Source organism: Leopardus geoffroyi, chromosome C1 (assembly GCF_018350155.1).
Source record: "Leopardus geoffroyi isolate Oge1 chromosome C1, O.geoffroyi_Oge1_pat1.0, whole genome shotgun sequence".
In the NCBI taxonomy this organism is placed as follows: Eukaryota; Metazoa; Chordata; class Mammalia; order Carnivora; family Felidae; genus Leopardus; species Leopardus geoffroyi.
The window spans coordinates 83960926-83977127 of NC_059328.1; the positions used below are offsets into that span (position 1 = coordinate 83960926).

Here is a 16202-nt window from a genome sequence, read left to right on the forward strand (position 1 = left end):
TAGTGAGTAGTTCAGATGGGTCTGTAGACAGAACCATGTCATGGACATCAATGAAGATTGGCCCTTCCAGACCGTTCTCACAAACTGTGCCTCTCATTAAAATGTAGGCACAGTAATTTGTACTATTTGCTAATCCCAGCATTTGCGATTCAGTATTTGAAGTGTTTACAGTTTTCCATTTACTGATGAAAAAATGCACGCAGCCCAGATTGACAGCAGTCAAAGACAGCTTTACATATGTGCTCCGACCAGGAAAATGAAAGGAATTTCTTTAAAATTTAATGAGAGGCAGAAAGAAACACTGGTTCCTTTCAAAACTGTAGGATTGGCAATACTGGTGATGGCAATTGTAGGGATTTAGCAACTGAAGGTATATATACACTTGTCATAATGGTAAAGAGTTAGGAAAATGAAGCTGTATTAATCAAACAAAGTAAAGAAAATTTTCATTAACGCATAGTTTGTAAGCGCCACATTTTTTTTTCTGTTGGTTAGGAAGATGGAGGCATGCACTGGAAACACTAATTCTAATTATTACTGTAAGTGGGAGTTTTTGGCACAAGGTCAAGAAATAATAGGGGAATGTGTGAATCTCACTATTGAGCTGCAGTAAGCCTAATCATTTGAATAAAGCCAGTTGTTTTTTCTTGGACCGTCTCTGGGCTGTTCAGTGTTCTGGATGAATCTAACACAATCAGGCTGTTCTCTGGTGTATAACCACTTCCTGCTGACTCAGGGCAACTTGCTTCCTCTGTCGTTTATTAAAATGAAGCATTCATATTAAAACCCCATTTTTTAGTGATGACCAAATATACATTAGTAATGACATTATTAAAACTATTTTGTTTAAAATGAACTTTCACACTAACGTGTTGCAAAGCGGCACAAACAAATCTATCTAATTTTGCTGGAGATGGTTTTAAAAAGCTTGCAGATCTTTCTGGCACTATTACAGAAGGGGATTTGATGTGTGTTTCAGGAGACAATCTAAGTTTTTATGGCCATAAAAAATGAATACTGTTTCCACTACTCCACACAGCAAATAATGTATAATTCATGATTTTTCATTAACATGCAAATGTGAAATAGTGTCTTCTATGTTTGTATCTACTAATAATCTATTAAATATTTAGAAGCATAGTAAAGAATACTAAAAATATTTGGTCTGGATACTGTTTAAGTAGTTTTTTCTCCTCATTTTTTATTTGTCCATATATTTACACATGTAAAAATGTAGGAGACACAGAGAAGCAAATAATCAATTCAGTATCTGGCATTTGTAATATAAGACAACAACTCTAATGTTTATATAGTTGTTAGTACTTTTAATAGCATTTTCACATAGAGTGTCTTGGCCAACCATAGCAACAACCACATGAGGCTGACATTATCCCCATTTCATGGATCAAAAAACTAAGACAGTGATTTCCTGGCTTTTTTGGGTAAATATTTGCCCACTCAGCCAAGAAAACATGCCAAGTGTCTTGATTTATAATTTGTTGCACCTCAGGAACTCAATAGAATTTTGGGTATTAAATCAGAGTTCCAAGTGTTTGATAAATATATTTGGCTAAGACCATTACATATAGCTCACATTGGCTGAAGCATCTAAAATTTTCAGTATTCTTTCTAGGCTGCCAAGATTCTTCATTGGTTCATTCTACAAATGAACATTTGAATAACACACTATGCTCCTATGTGTTCAGCATCCTTCCAGGGGCCCGATGGGAGCTGGAGTTGAACACCAGCCACAGGCACACCATTAAGGGTAGAAGTGTAGAGTCCAAAAGACAAGCCAATAACTTGATAGAGCCCATGCCGTCAAGGAATTCATCTTTAGTCACTGTGCTGGAATCTCCATTTAGAAGAAGTGAAACTAAGGACAGTATCTCTCCTCTACATGCAGACCTGGTCAGCTGCTCCTTCTGCCAGTACAGGAGATTGGCTTCCATTATAAATAGTAAGCATATTAGAAACAATCTATCAAGCTGAAATTTTAGCAAAAGAATGGAGAAGTAGCTGCAAAGATTATACAAACAAAAGCAAGCACTATGGTTTAAAGTCATCCCAGACTATTTTATGAATATGCTTCAGTGACAGAGTACATAGGCAAGGTTGGGAACCACAGGTATGGGCCATGTAATTCTTTTACCCAGGTGTGTTGCCATTCCAGCAGGTCCACTGACCTGTTTCCTTTTGTTGGGATCCTTTCTACTAGAAATCTGGCTCTGAGAATGTCATTTCCCCTTTGCTGGTGAATAATTTTATGCTCCAGTATATTTTTTGCTGAGTACATTTTTAATACTTTTCGTCTCCAGGCCTCAGCGAAGCTTCCATGTTATATTACTCCTCCCAGATGTTGTATCACATCCACAGGTACCATGTGGTATTTTGCATGGAAGCTTAGGAATTTCTTCTCAGACTGGCAAGCGCTTCTTCTGCTCAGTGGCCTGAGTGTAGATTGGTGAATTCTTTGGGTCTAAATAAAGCCAAACTTTTTCTTTTCCTGCTGGGGTCATTTCCTGTATAGTCACTGTGATTGGTTCCTTTGTGTATTACTGGTGTCTCTCCCTCTTGAAGTGAGCTCTCAACCTTTATACAGTTCTCTAGGGGACCACACCCTGCATATGTAGGGTCAGACAACTGCAATAGACCTGTTACAATGAAGGATTTATTGTATTATTTTCATTTTTATAAAATAAATATTTGTACTTCGCTAATTTGATAATATCAAGAACGTCTTCACATTTCATTCAAATATTCCAATTATTTTTGCTTTGGGATTTACTTGTATCACTAATTCTCAATCATACATGACAATGTATATATCAGTCAGTGTTCAGCAGGAGAAGCAGAACACCTTTAGAGTGCCTGGTATAGAGTAAGCTCCTGGCAAATAATCACTTATACTGAATAAATGATCCTCTGATACTTAGAAAACAAAACGGATTGCTAATTTCTGTGACCAGAGAAATAACAGGAAAATCATCACAAAATGAATTTATGGGTGTAATTACCATCTACTATATCCTTAGCAAACATATAAAATCTCCTTTCTTGACAGAGTAAAGTCCTACAAAATGAACAGGAAGCACAGCAATAAGCTCCCTTGGCTTTACCAAAGGACTGACATCTTGTCCTACACAGGTTCCTTGTCTTTCAAACAGGGTAAGTGCAGTTTAAATGGTGGTCCTCGTTCGAGCCCCGCGTCGGGCTCTGGGCTGATGGCTCAGAGCCTGGAGCCTGTTTCCGATTCTGTGTCTCCCTCTCTCTCTGCCCCTCCCCCGTTCATGCTCTGTCTCTCTCTGTCCCCCAAAAAATAAATAAAAACGTTGAAAAAAAAATAAATGGTGGTCCTCATATCAGCATATCGGCAGACTCAGGCTGGGCTGGCTGGAGAGGGAACTTGTTTAAAAGATCTTTTAGGGGCGCCTGGGTGGCTCAGTCGGTTGGGCGACCAACTTCGGCTCAGGTCATGATCTCGCGGTCCGTGAGTTCGAGCCCCGCATCGGGCTCTGTGCTGACAGCTCAGAGCCTGGAGCCTATTTCAGATTCTGTGTCTCCCTCTCTCTGTGACCCTCCCCCGTTCATGCTCTGTCTCTCTCTGTCTCAAAAATAAAGAAACGTAAAAAAATTTTTTTTCAAATAAAAGATATTTTTAAATGTTAACAATTTTCTCATCTGAGAATTGTTTCCCTTAGCACTGCCGTGACCATCCTAATTCAGTAAGTTTGTGGTAGGAGATGAGAATAAACAGTTTAATATGGTTCTCTGGATAATTCTGCCACATGATCCGGGCCTCTAGCATGCACAGATGGCATCAGGATCATTCATGGTTAGCAGTGGATCCATGGTGATCTGCGTGGGGATATTCAGGGAATCCATGGGCAGTTCAAACCCAGAAGAGAACTTTTTTGTATGTTGTAAATAAGAGTTAAGCAGAAGAAACTATGGCTGTTATAGCCATAGTAATAAAGCATTGTTTTTATAGACCAACTTGGAGTTTGGAAACAAAGCTGTTTATATGGGAGCCCTTACCACTACAGTGTTTCTGTTGTGAGTTACTTGTCAGGCTAGGACACACAGCAATCTCACAGAGGAGCTCGAGGGATCTTGGGAGCATTAGGACAAGCAGGAGTACCTGCTCAGTGGCAAGGGGAGTCAGCAAATGTTTTTAAATAACATTTTTAATGCTGATTATTTAGCATTTTAGAGAATCTTGAGTATGAAAGCACAGGAGATATGACAACCAGTACTTCCAAAGATGGTACACTTCCAGAGAAATGTACCATTAGGTATAAAAGAAGGCAGTGCTAACTCAGTGGTGACTGGTAATGAGTGTAGATTCTATGGTAAGATACAGTAAGACCAGAGAAATGGAGATCTGTTCTTTTTGTTTGTTTGTTTCTGGTTTGTTTTGTGACTCCTCGGAGGCCAAACATGTTTTCCTCCTTGGCTAAAAGAGCAAACAACAAAAAGACAACCAACCAAAAAAACATTCAATGCTAAGCTATTGGCATAGAGAAGAGAATGAGCTGCAGGAATTCAGGTGTTCTCCTTTCGCGCTGTGAAGTCTATACTGTGTGCAGGATCCATGTAGTGAAGAGAGTAGTCACAGCTAAGGCAATCCCAAAGCAGCTTCAAGGCCCCAGAAAGCCGAGAAAACTGGAATATATACCCAGGATGACTTAGAGTAGTACAATAAAGAGTATAAATATCAAAGAGCACTATAGTGAAGAATATCAGGGAACAGTCTCAAAGCCAGATCATTTCTCTCATGTGTAGACACTGTGAGTGAGGTGAAGGACACCCTAACTACTGGCAGTCAGGTGCAAGCAATGGCACAAGAGACTAATTGCCTTGTCTAACAACTTCCACCTAACTCACTGTTATGAAATACTTTTTTGTATTTAATTCCATTACTTAACACTGTGCTAAGTGTACATCAAAGAGGGTGAAAAAAGGACCCTGCATGGTTCTGGGGATTGCTGTGGCTAGTTAAACAGAAACAGAGGTGATGTTCCTAAGAATCACAGTCTTGGCACTTTGAGGCAGTGAAATGACCACAGTAATTATATAAGAACTACTGATGGCTATTCGGACATGGGGGTACCAGAAACCAAAAACTACTTCTCAGATAAGATGAACAACCTAGTAGATAAGTTGAAAAATATTTCTATTCTCTGTCTCTCTGCTTTCATGTTCTGCATCTTCATGATAGTGTACCTAATAGCCATAAATATCGATAGAATAGCACTTGAGACTGTGAGGCACAATGTTGCTTAAACTCTTACTTTCAAAGAGCATGATTTCTTCCAGACCTGACCTGATTTTTGTTGTTGTTCTTCTTCTTAGCCCAGAGCTTGTGCTGATTTACATATCTCTACTAGCTGAACCACATCTGTTTCTCAGGTCCAATTTTCAAGTTCCAAGCATTAGCAGTGTGACCACAAAGATCTGTGATCTGATGCTTTATTTGATTTTTATGTGTTTGTTTTAATGGAAGAGTAGAAAAGGAGGGGGAAGGAGGGGGAATATTTGATTTGCTGTCTAGCCGACACAATTCCAAAAAGCATTAAGCTGAAACTGCTACAAGTGTTTATTTTCTAACTCTTTCTTGTATAATGGGAACAGTCAAGATCTGAACACAAGTCGATACAAGGTTTGTGGTTTTATGATAAGCATATCAGCCAGTGGATAGAATAAACCCCAGTGACAGCTGTGATGGTTCTTGGAATCAGACATCCTTCAATAACATGTTCCCCCCATAGCTTATAGACACTGTTGTAGAATAGGGTCAAGGCTTATGGCAGATGTTGAATATCTCTGAGCTATGTGAAATTTCTCTCTGTGGATCCGTGCCTAACAACCATTACATCAAACCACAGGTACAACGAAGCCTATTTCCCTCCTTGACATGCTATCGTTGTTACTCTAGAGGCAGAGCCTTATGTTATTGCTAGCTGAAAAAGACACCTCTCTAAAAGCTGAAAGAGTGCAGACACAGAATTGGGAACAGTTGGGCTATTCCAGCCATCAGAATATAAAGAAATGATGTCATCCATCACAAACCCCATAGCTCATTACAGTGTGATGTCTTGGAATGATACCTGAAATAATAATGACAATACAAAAAATAATAAATTCTGTGGAAATTTCTGTGATGTTAGCATGCTTCACAACTGCAGTCTTTGTCACAACAGTAAATATGTGTTCTTTTCATACAAAAAAAAATTGCGTCGATTGATTGATTGAATGAAATTTTTCACTGAACAATCAGATTTGGTTTACTCTAAGCATCTGATAAAAGAAAGTTAGGAAGCCTGTGATTAGCATGGGTCAGAGAGCTTCCAAATATCAGTGAATTTTCATAACACCTGTTGAACTACTTATCATTCACCAAGAAATGCTGAGTGAATAAACATTCTCTAGGTTCTGTGAAGAAAGTTAAAGGAAGAAACAGTAAAATTTTTATACTCACAAGACATCCTGGAGAAACTAAATATATTTTAAGAATAGTGGCAGGAGAGCATCTGGGTGGCTCTGTCGGTTAAGCATCCGACTTCAACTCAAGTCATGATCTCGTGGTTTGTGGGTTTGAGCCCCACATTGGACTCTGTGCTGACAGCTTGGAGACTGGAGCCTGCTTCATCTGTGTCTCCCTCTCTCTCTCTCTCTGTCCCTCCCCAGCTCGTGTGCTTGGTCTCTCTCTCTCTCTCTCAAAAATAAATAAATAAGCTTAAAAAAATAATAGTGGCAGGAAAAATGCAAGAAACAAAAATTACAAAGATCACTCTCAATGACTGCTAATTTTAATACATGAAGCTAGTAGCATCATAATAGTTTACAAAGAATATTATACTTTATCTCATTTGATAGTCAAAATAATATGGTGCCATTCTTAGAGTCAACAACATTACTCCTAGCAGATCATGGACTATGATGTCTTCTCCTCCCCACATGTCCCCCCATATCTACCCCGGCCTGGGAATGCTCTTCTTTCCACACTTTTCTGTTAGTGAGCTGCAGAGTGAATTTAGAAAAGTTCTGTAGAAAAATATGCTTGAATTTGGGGACAGTTTGTAAATGTCTCTGACCTTGAATATCAGATATTATTCGTTCTTCAATAATTTCTTACCTTTCGGTGGGAAACATTCTACAAGGCCTTGGGAAGAAAATTAGTCTGGAGAGTTCGAGATTATCGTCCAGGGTTCTGTGAAAAGAGCATTAAGACACCCAGCTTCTTGATTTTCCCGGTTCATTAAGTACTACTTCAAGGAGGAAGAAGAGCTTTCTTGAATAACTGGCTACAGTCCCCAGTCTACAGAAAACCCTTTGTCGGTGGCTCTCTTTATCTCCTACATGGAAGGAAATCATCATGTATTCTCAAACTGCCATCTTCTCAGTTTGCAAGATATATCATAATAGATATTGAGAAAAAAAGAAATGGATATCTTAGAAACTGACAGAGAATGTATGTCTTAAAAATGCAAGTACTTTGTGTGATATATTTGTTTTAGTGTTTCCTGGTGCTATGGTTTGCTTTTGGTTCTGCAGATTCACAAAACGCATACACCCCTGTGTCTATTCTCACTGGCCAAGTTAACTACGCTAACGTTAGTTTTCTTTACCAATCTGTAATACATTTCTCACAAAAAGGTCTATATAATAGTTTATCTTTTAATTTTCTTTGTATTTTATTTTTCTAAGCATTTGTCATTCAGGGTATGGCATTCTGGGAATGAATCATTACAAAGCACTACATTTGAATAGTTTAACAACAGTAACCAGTTGTCTCAAAATATTATTATAAATTGAACTTTTATGTGACCATTTAAAAAAGAACTATGCATTTAAAACTACTTACGTAGGGAATTCTATTTAGGTCTGCTATATTCCCATTAGTGAAGTTTTCTAATTCTAGAAATTAATGGACTTAGAAAATAGCCTAAAATTTAATTCTCTTTTAAAAACATGATATTACATATACAAAATTTTATCATACTTCATCTGATTAGCTAAGTAGAATGTTTTAATATTATCTGTGGTTTCACACCTTGTCACATGATAATTTGGGTTGGAGCTAGTCAGTCTGTTCTAAATCCAGTTGTTTTTTGTTCTTGCTTTGTTTTGTTTATTTTTTATATTTTTTCCCCAGTATCATAGCAAGACTCCTTTCCTCTGAGGCATATTTTATATCTTCTTCCCAGTGATGAGCCTTCAGGAAAAAGACTACCCATTTAGACAATGAATCCACAAAAAACGAAGTGAAAGTTCAACATACATCTCATTGATTTGATCTATGAAAACATAACAGAAGGAGAGCTTAATCTGAGCTATCTGAGTATCCACATGATTTCCACATATTTCATGTTTCTCCACGAAACATAAATATGAAATATGATGTCAAATAAAGTCACTTATGTCCTCTACTGCAGAAATTAAATTATTCGAGTTGGTTATCTACACTGATTTAGTTAATGGTCAAGTGGCCAAATCCCCACTTTGCTTTGTGTTGCATAAGGTCTTAGTCTTTATTATGTACCCCTGGGAATTATGGTTGAAAATGAAAGCAATTAAAGAGTTGCTGGGAATTATTTTATTATTAGGAATAACGTGCTCATCTGCCTGAAAGAAAAAAAGATGGTAGAACTCTAAGTAGTGATGGCCATAAGCACAGAGGTGGAAATGAAGATAAAATGGGGAGGAGAGAGGTGTGTGATCATCAATTAAACACATGTTTATTTTCATCTGTTCATTCAACAAACATCTATTGCATGCCTACCAGGGTCAGACACTATGCTGAGCACTGGGAATACAGAAATGAAAAAGTTAAAGTCTCTGTGATCATGGTGCTCATATCGATGGAGGATTCCAGAAATGGTAGAGTGTTATGAGAGATATAAAATAGGTATTATGGGAAAAGCATGGAGAAGCAGCCCTAAATGGCCTATCGAGGCTTAGGAAATTCTTCCAAGAAAGTAATGCTCTGTTCATGAAGGACAGTGTCATTAGCTGGTTATCTCTGACTAAAGAGAACTCCAGGTAGAGGCAATAAGTTTTATTTTCAAGAAGGGGGATATGAGTTAGGACATGGTATATTTAGTGAAATGCTAATAAGGGTGCCTGTGAGGTGGTCTTAACACAGGAAACCATAAGTCAAAAGGCAGATTGTAAAGGGACATCAATGTCCAGCTTTGTACTTTATGCTGAAGGCAATGAGAGGAGGCCATAAAATGATTTTAAGACATAGAGTGACGTGGTTAGATTTCTGAAATGACATCTAATGCATACACACGTGTCTTAATAGTAGGTCTCCTTTGCTGCTGCGGGGATTCTGTTTCATAGGGTAAAGACAGTGACACAGCACAGTGTAGTTGGAAAGCCTTGCCTCAAAGTACCCATGGGATCCTAGACAATGCTCTAAAACTCTCCAGAGTAATTTTCTTCATTGAAAATGAAGAGACTAGTTACATGTACTTTCAGGTCTCTTAGGCTTGAAATTTCTGTGTTCTCTTTCTGCATTTTGAGCTCTGCTACCTTGTAAATATAACTAATGAGAGGCTGCCCTTACCCTACCTCAATACTGAAGAGAGGGCCAGCCAGTCACATGACTCAAATGAGCCAGTCGCCAAGTAAGATTTGGTGATATTATTCACTTAACGAGGCATCCTTGGAGGCAGAATTCTGATTATAAAACCCCACAGTGTACTGATCTGTGACAGAAGCCACAAGAGGATGGTACACATGGGAGGAAAATAATTAATTTCCACACCTCCTACTTAAGCAGGAGTCCAGCTATGTAGAATAAGAATAAAAGTGAAATATTATAAGTCCATCTGTAGATTTTGTTTTTTTACTGAAGTGGGCCAATAAATTTTAACATCACTGCCAACTCAACTTTTACTTTAAAACATTCAAGTAAAACATTCACAATTCCAGCTTTGTGGTGGTTTCAATTAAAAAAAAAGATAGGGGAGGAATGGAGGAGTGAAGGACAGTTCTAGCCTCTGTGAGGGTGAGGTTTATTTAAATAGAATTGACACTTTATCTGATCTGAAATGAAGACATGTCAATGCAATGATTATGCAAGGTAATTTCAATTCTGCATTCACAGGAGTGTTCAGGGCACTTCTAACTACGGTTTGGCACTCTGACAGAGAGCCTTGTGAGGCTCCTGTACCGGCAGATAGCCATTTCACATTAATCATAAAAGGCTTTCTGGAAAGTTAGGGTCTTTGCTTTTTAAAGGACAATTTCAAAAGAGTTATGTACCACAGTTAAACTATGAAGTGATCTAGTAAATTCAAATGGAAGAAGAACTACTGTCCACAGAAAGAGCTAACATTTTAAAAGCAAAAGAAAATAAAACAAGATGTATTTGAATAGGTATTTCAGTTAGGACTAAGGAGAACTCTCAAATGCAGGGAGTGCATCATGTGAGTTACTCATAGACACCCACACAAGTGACAAAAAGTGAACTACTCTAGAGGAGGATGGAACAGTTAACTCTCAAACTACTATATCCTATACAGCCTAGAACGCTCGTCTAAAAGTTAAATACAGGGGGGTGGGGGTGGGTGGCTCAGTCTGTTATGTATCCGACGCTTGATTTTGGCTCAGGTTGTGATCTCACAGTTCATGGGTGTGGGTGGATCAGTCAGTTAAGCATCTGACTCTTGATTTTGGCTCGGGTCATGATCTCATGGTCCGTGAGTTTGAGCTCCTCGTGGGCTCTGTGCTATCAGCACAGAGCCTGCTTCGAATTCTCTCGCCTTCTCCCTGCCCCTCCCCTGCTTGCTTTCTCACTCTCTCTCTCTCAAAATGAATAAATAAACATTTAATTTTTTTTAAAGTTAAATTCAAGCAATAGTGCAAATATTTATGTTCTTCAGGTCATAAAGATGATCTAGTGATATAGGTCAAAATTAATTCTACTATCTGTTCATATGGAAATGGCTGACTGAATTAGAAACTGTAAAAGAAAAACGGGTGCCCAGGTAGTACAGTTGGTTAAGTGCCTGCTTCTGGATTTTGGCTCGGGTCATGATCTCATGGTTTTGTGAGTTGAACCCCACATGGGGCTCTGCACTGACAGCATGGAGCCTGCTTGGGATTCTCTCTCTCCCTCTTTCTCTGCTCCTCCCCTCCTCACATTCTCGTGTTCTCTCTCTCTCAAAATAAATAAACTTAAAAAACAAAGAAAAAAATTCTTGAGATGATCTCGACTAAATAAAATCTGCCTCATTTCAGACTTTTAGATAATTTGCACATAGCAATATAGTCCAGTGTTAACTCTCATCTCAGTGATCCATCAGCTTAAAGCTTTATCTTGATCATGATGTGGTCAAAGGAATCAGTATAGTCTTTTTTATATTTGCTTATAACAAAGTAACTGATTGTTCTAAGTCCTGACGTTAAGTAGATGGGCTCCAGACTCCCATTTGCTTTTGTCAAAATAGCTCAGAAGTTCTGGTACCAAAAAAAGTGAACTAAAATCTATTTGAATTTTTTTAATGAAAACAGTTCCATTTCATTATAGTGATATTCCAACTCTTTCTCTGTCTCTCTTTCTCTCTCACACACATACAATAACACACAGTTTGCACTACAAACAATAGAGGATGTATATATTTAAAGACAGTATTAAAATATACTGTTAGAATTCTGGTATAATCAATAAGCATAATCTTTTTTTTAGCATACTAAAAGATTCATTTTTATAACTTTTTAAATGATTTTTTAATGTTTATTTTTGAGAGAGACAGAGAGTGCAAGCAGGAGAGGGGCAGAGAGAGAGAGGGAGACACAAAATTGAAACAGGCTCCATACTCTGAGCTGTCAGCACAGAGCCCGTCATGGGGCTTGAACTCATGAAACGTGAGATCATGACCTGAGCTGTAGTCGGTTGCTTAACCGACTGAGCCACCAGGCGCCCCCATTTTTATTTTCTTAAGTTTATTTTATTTATTTCGAGAGAGAGAGAGCATGGGAGGGGCAGAGAGAGAGGGAGAGAGAGAAAATCCCAAGCAGGCTCTGTACTGCCAGTGCAGAGCTCAGTGTGGAGCTTGAACCCATAAACTGAGATCATGACCTGAGCTGAAATCAGGAGCCAGATGTTTAACTGACTGAGCCACCCAAGCACCCCAAGATTCATTTTTAACTATGAACATAGCAAATGAGTTAACTCTTTGTGTACCCAAATCTGTGATCTATTCAGTTATTTAGAAAATTTTATTGAGTGACTGTTATGTGCCAGATATTATGTTATCCCCTAAATGTATTATTATAACATTAGATTGCTTGTTTTTGCCCTCACAAAGGGTTTAATAGTAAGACCATACAATTGTAGTGGAAGCATCCACATAAATTATTTTTTAAAGAGTCAAGTAAAAACTAATTGAAACAAAGCTATTATTTTATCAATCTTACCCTACTGTCTCAGAGACTGATCTGTGTGCTGATGTTTATTTGTAGATTTGTTATTTACCAAACAGTTATTGAGTGCCTATTATGCACTAGATATTTTTTTTAAGTTTATTTATCTATTTATTTATTTATTTAGAGAGAGAGGCAGAGAGAGGGGGAGAGGAAATCCTAAGCAGGCTCTGCATAGTCAGCACAGAGCCCGACACGGGGCTTGAACCCACAAGGGGCTTGACCTGGCTGAAATCAACAGTTGGACACTCAACCAACTGAACCACCCAGGTGCTCCAAGTCCTAGATACTTTTTAAGGCATAGGGATGGAGTATATCTGTGAACGAATCCATCAAAACTCATTCCTTCACAGAGTTTATGTTCTAGATGAAGAGACACAATAGATCTTATAGTGGTTAATGGTGGCAGTGCTGTGGGAAAAATTAGAGCAGATTGAAAATGAGATGCAGGTAATGGATACAGGGATGGCAATTTAGAATAAGGAGTCAGTCGGGGTAGACATTACTGAGCTGATACTTGGGCAGTAACAATATTACTGATTGACTTTTATCCCACTTATACTTGGTTAAATGGTTAAAATACCTGATATTGAGCAATTGGATAGATATTATTTGCCGTAGTCTTCCAAAGATCTTCACAATCGAATCTCCAGAACCTATTAATGTTACCTCAGAAGGTGAATGACACTTGGCAGATGTGATTTATTAAAAAGAGCAGTTTATCTTGGATTATCAAGGTGGGCCTAATAAAATCAGGAAAGTCCTTATAAGAGGGATGTAGAAGGGTCAGTGTCAAAAACAGAAATTACTATCCACCAATTTTGAAGATAAAGGGAGGGACCACAAGCCAAGAGATACACTGGGCCTCTAGATGCTAGAAGAGACAGTGGAATTAATTCGATCCTGGGGATTCCAAACGGAACTAGTCTTGCTGACCCCTTATTTTAGTCCCATAAGATTTATTCCAGATTGCTGATCTCCAGAAGTGTAAAAGAATAAGTTGGTGCTATTTTAAGTCACTAATTTGAGGAAGCAAATAATGTTTCTGATTGTTCAAATCCAAGAGTCTCGTGGACAGGTTACGTCTTATAAATACAGCATGAGGTACTGGTTAAGAACAAGGACTCTAGAGCCCTAATACTTGGGTTTGAATCCAAGCTGTGCCACTGGCTTTTCATGAGACTTTGTGCAGTTATATGACCTCTCCTGTACCTCACTTTTCCCACCTATAAAATGATAATAGTAGTATTTATGGTACAGAGGCTTTACAAAGAGCTAATATTTTTAAAATGTTAATAGAGTTTTTGATAGATAACAAATGTTAAATAAACTGGGTTCAGAGACAAACATTGAACTTAAAGTTATAGTTATGCCATTTTATAGCTCAGTAAATGTGGACAAACCATATAACTTCTATGACAGCTTGTTTTATTATGTGGCAGTAATACAATACCTTGCAAGGCTGTTCTGAGCAACACAAAAGAAGATGTATGAAAAAGTTCCATAAGGTTCATTCATTTATTCATTCACTTAAAAATATTTAATGAACATCTGCCATGTGTTAGTCACTTCTGTGAGTCCTAGAAAATGTAGTGAGGACTATCACAGACATATTTATTTTCCTTATAGAAGTTTTATTCTAGTGAGGGAGATAGAAAATAAACAAGTACATGAATAAAGTAAATTCCAACACTAATGAGTGTGCTATGAAGAAAGGGAAAAAAGGAAGGTGTCTCTGATGACCTGAATATTGAAATGAAGCTAATCGTACCAATATATGAAGAGGTGGGTTTCGTGCAGTGATGATAGTTTGTTAAATGACTTTGGTGTCAATTTTAGTGCTCAAAAAAAAATCAAAAGGCCAGTTTGGTTAAAGTGTAGTGAATAAGGGAGAGAATGGTAAAATGTGAAATCTGAGAGTTAGACATGGTCCTAAACTTTGAGTTTTATTCTGCTTGTAATGGGAAACCATGGAAGGGTTTTAATCATAGGTTCTGATTTATATTTTTAACGTTTTTCTGGCCATGGTATGGAGTTTATTTGGAGCAAACATGTGTTCTTTATTTTTAATAGGAGTCTATATTCCTCCATCATTCTTAGATTGTATTTAGATACAACTCAGAAATAGGTAGGTGTGTTGCTTATAGAGGAAAAAGAATTTACATCACTAACTCTCTCTCTCTTATCTATCTATCTATCTATCTATCTATCTATATCTATCTAGACCCACCTTTCTATCTAAAACAAGCATAGACAAATTATAGTCTGTTGGCCAAATCTACCTGGTGCTTCTTTTTATAAATAAAATTTTATTAGAATACAGCTATGCCCATTTTATATATTGTATATGGCTGACAAAGTGGAGGATATAACTATATAACCTTCAAAGTCCCAAATATTTATCATCTAGCCATTTACAGAAAAAGATTGCTAGCTCCTGATTATATATTTTGCTCATTTGTACCTAGATTCTGATTTCCTACAACACGTAAGTCATCACTTATCTTGTTTTAGCCTCCTGGCCTACCTTCTCCTGGTTGCTCAGTTACTGCCAAACTTGACTCCAGTATTCCCTCATCTTTCTTGTCAGTGTCTCCGTTTTAGTTTCCATACCTTGGCCTTTTTGGGTGGTTGATATCCACATTCTTGCTTTGTCTGCTGATTCTTCTGACGTATTCTAATTAACGGTTTGCCCTGGAACAATATATATTGCATTACATATGCAAACACAGTGGGACTCCCTTCTGCCTTTTAGCTTCATGGATTTTCAATATTTGAGCAGGTTCGAAATGCAAATAAAGTATTTTCTTTCTCCCCTCCCCTTCATTTTCTACTACATATAAGCCCTTTCACATTCACATTGAGGATAAGGAAATCACATAGCTGGCAGGCAAGTAGCTTCAAGCAGAGATCTCTTGTATTGGCAGCAATAGCGTAAAATGGTCTCAGAAAGAACACTGTTCGCAGTTCCCTTCACTGATATTTCCCACATCTTCTTTTCACATTCCTGGTTTTAAATAATCGACATCCTGATTTCCCTTTGTTCTGTTATCAATCATTCTGCTGCATGGTTATGAAAGAATAAATGTGTTCCTTAATTTCTCTGGATCTCAGTTTCCTCTGTCACAAAATGAGTAAAATCAAATTGTCTCTAAAATTCCTTTGGACTCACACATTCCCTAATATATTTCTAAGTCCTTCTGAAAAGATGCCTTTGCAAAAAAATGATCCTTGAGCAAATACATAGCAAATATGAAATTAGCTTACTTCTTTTCCAAGCTCCTGGGCAAGATAAAATGTCTGCACCACCCTCTCATGCCGGTGACACAAAGCTGCTGTTTTCAGGGGTCGTTGTTGAATATAGATTCACTGTCTTGATCTCTTTGGCTAGTTCTGTTAAGCACACGTGCTCCGAAAGAGCCGGAATCACATCTCATAATTGTGATTCTTTCAGAAATGAAAAATGTTCGCACCCTGAAACAGCTCCTTTTTCCTTCTGACAGAACAGCTAGGTCTCTGTAAATTCAGGAAGTTATCGAGTGTGCCTGCCAGGAGGTAGGGGGTTTTGAAAATATTCTAAGTCAGATAATATTTTCTCACAGATATGGAAAGTACAATCCTTAGTTTATAATACGTGGTCTAGAAAGGGAAAGGAAAAATAGATCCAAATGAAAAAGTGGCCTTAAGAAAATCAAAACAACAACCAAAGCAGCCTTTCAGAAGCACTGGATTCATCTTTCTACTTTGCCATAGATTTCTTTAAT

The 16202-nt window shown here is 37.8% G+C and overlaps 1 long non-coding RNA gene across 1 annotated transcript; it reads right to left on the reverse strand.

Annotated features, from left to right (window-relative positions):
* Positions 1-6717: 6717 nt before the first annotated feature.
* Positions 6718-15913, reverse strand: LOC123598303. Its single transcript, XR_006712531.1, has 3 exons — positions 15706-15913; positions 15052-15132; positions 6718-7213 (listed from the first exon to the last, which is right to left on the reverse strand). It is a non-coding gene; the product is annotated as an uncharacterized LOC123598303 (long non-coding RNA).
* Between the last annotated feature and the right edge of the window lie 289 nt (positions 15914-16202).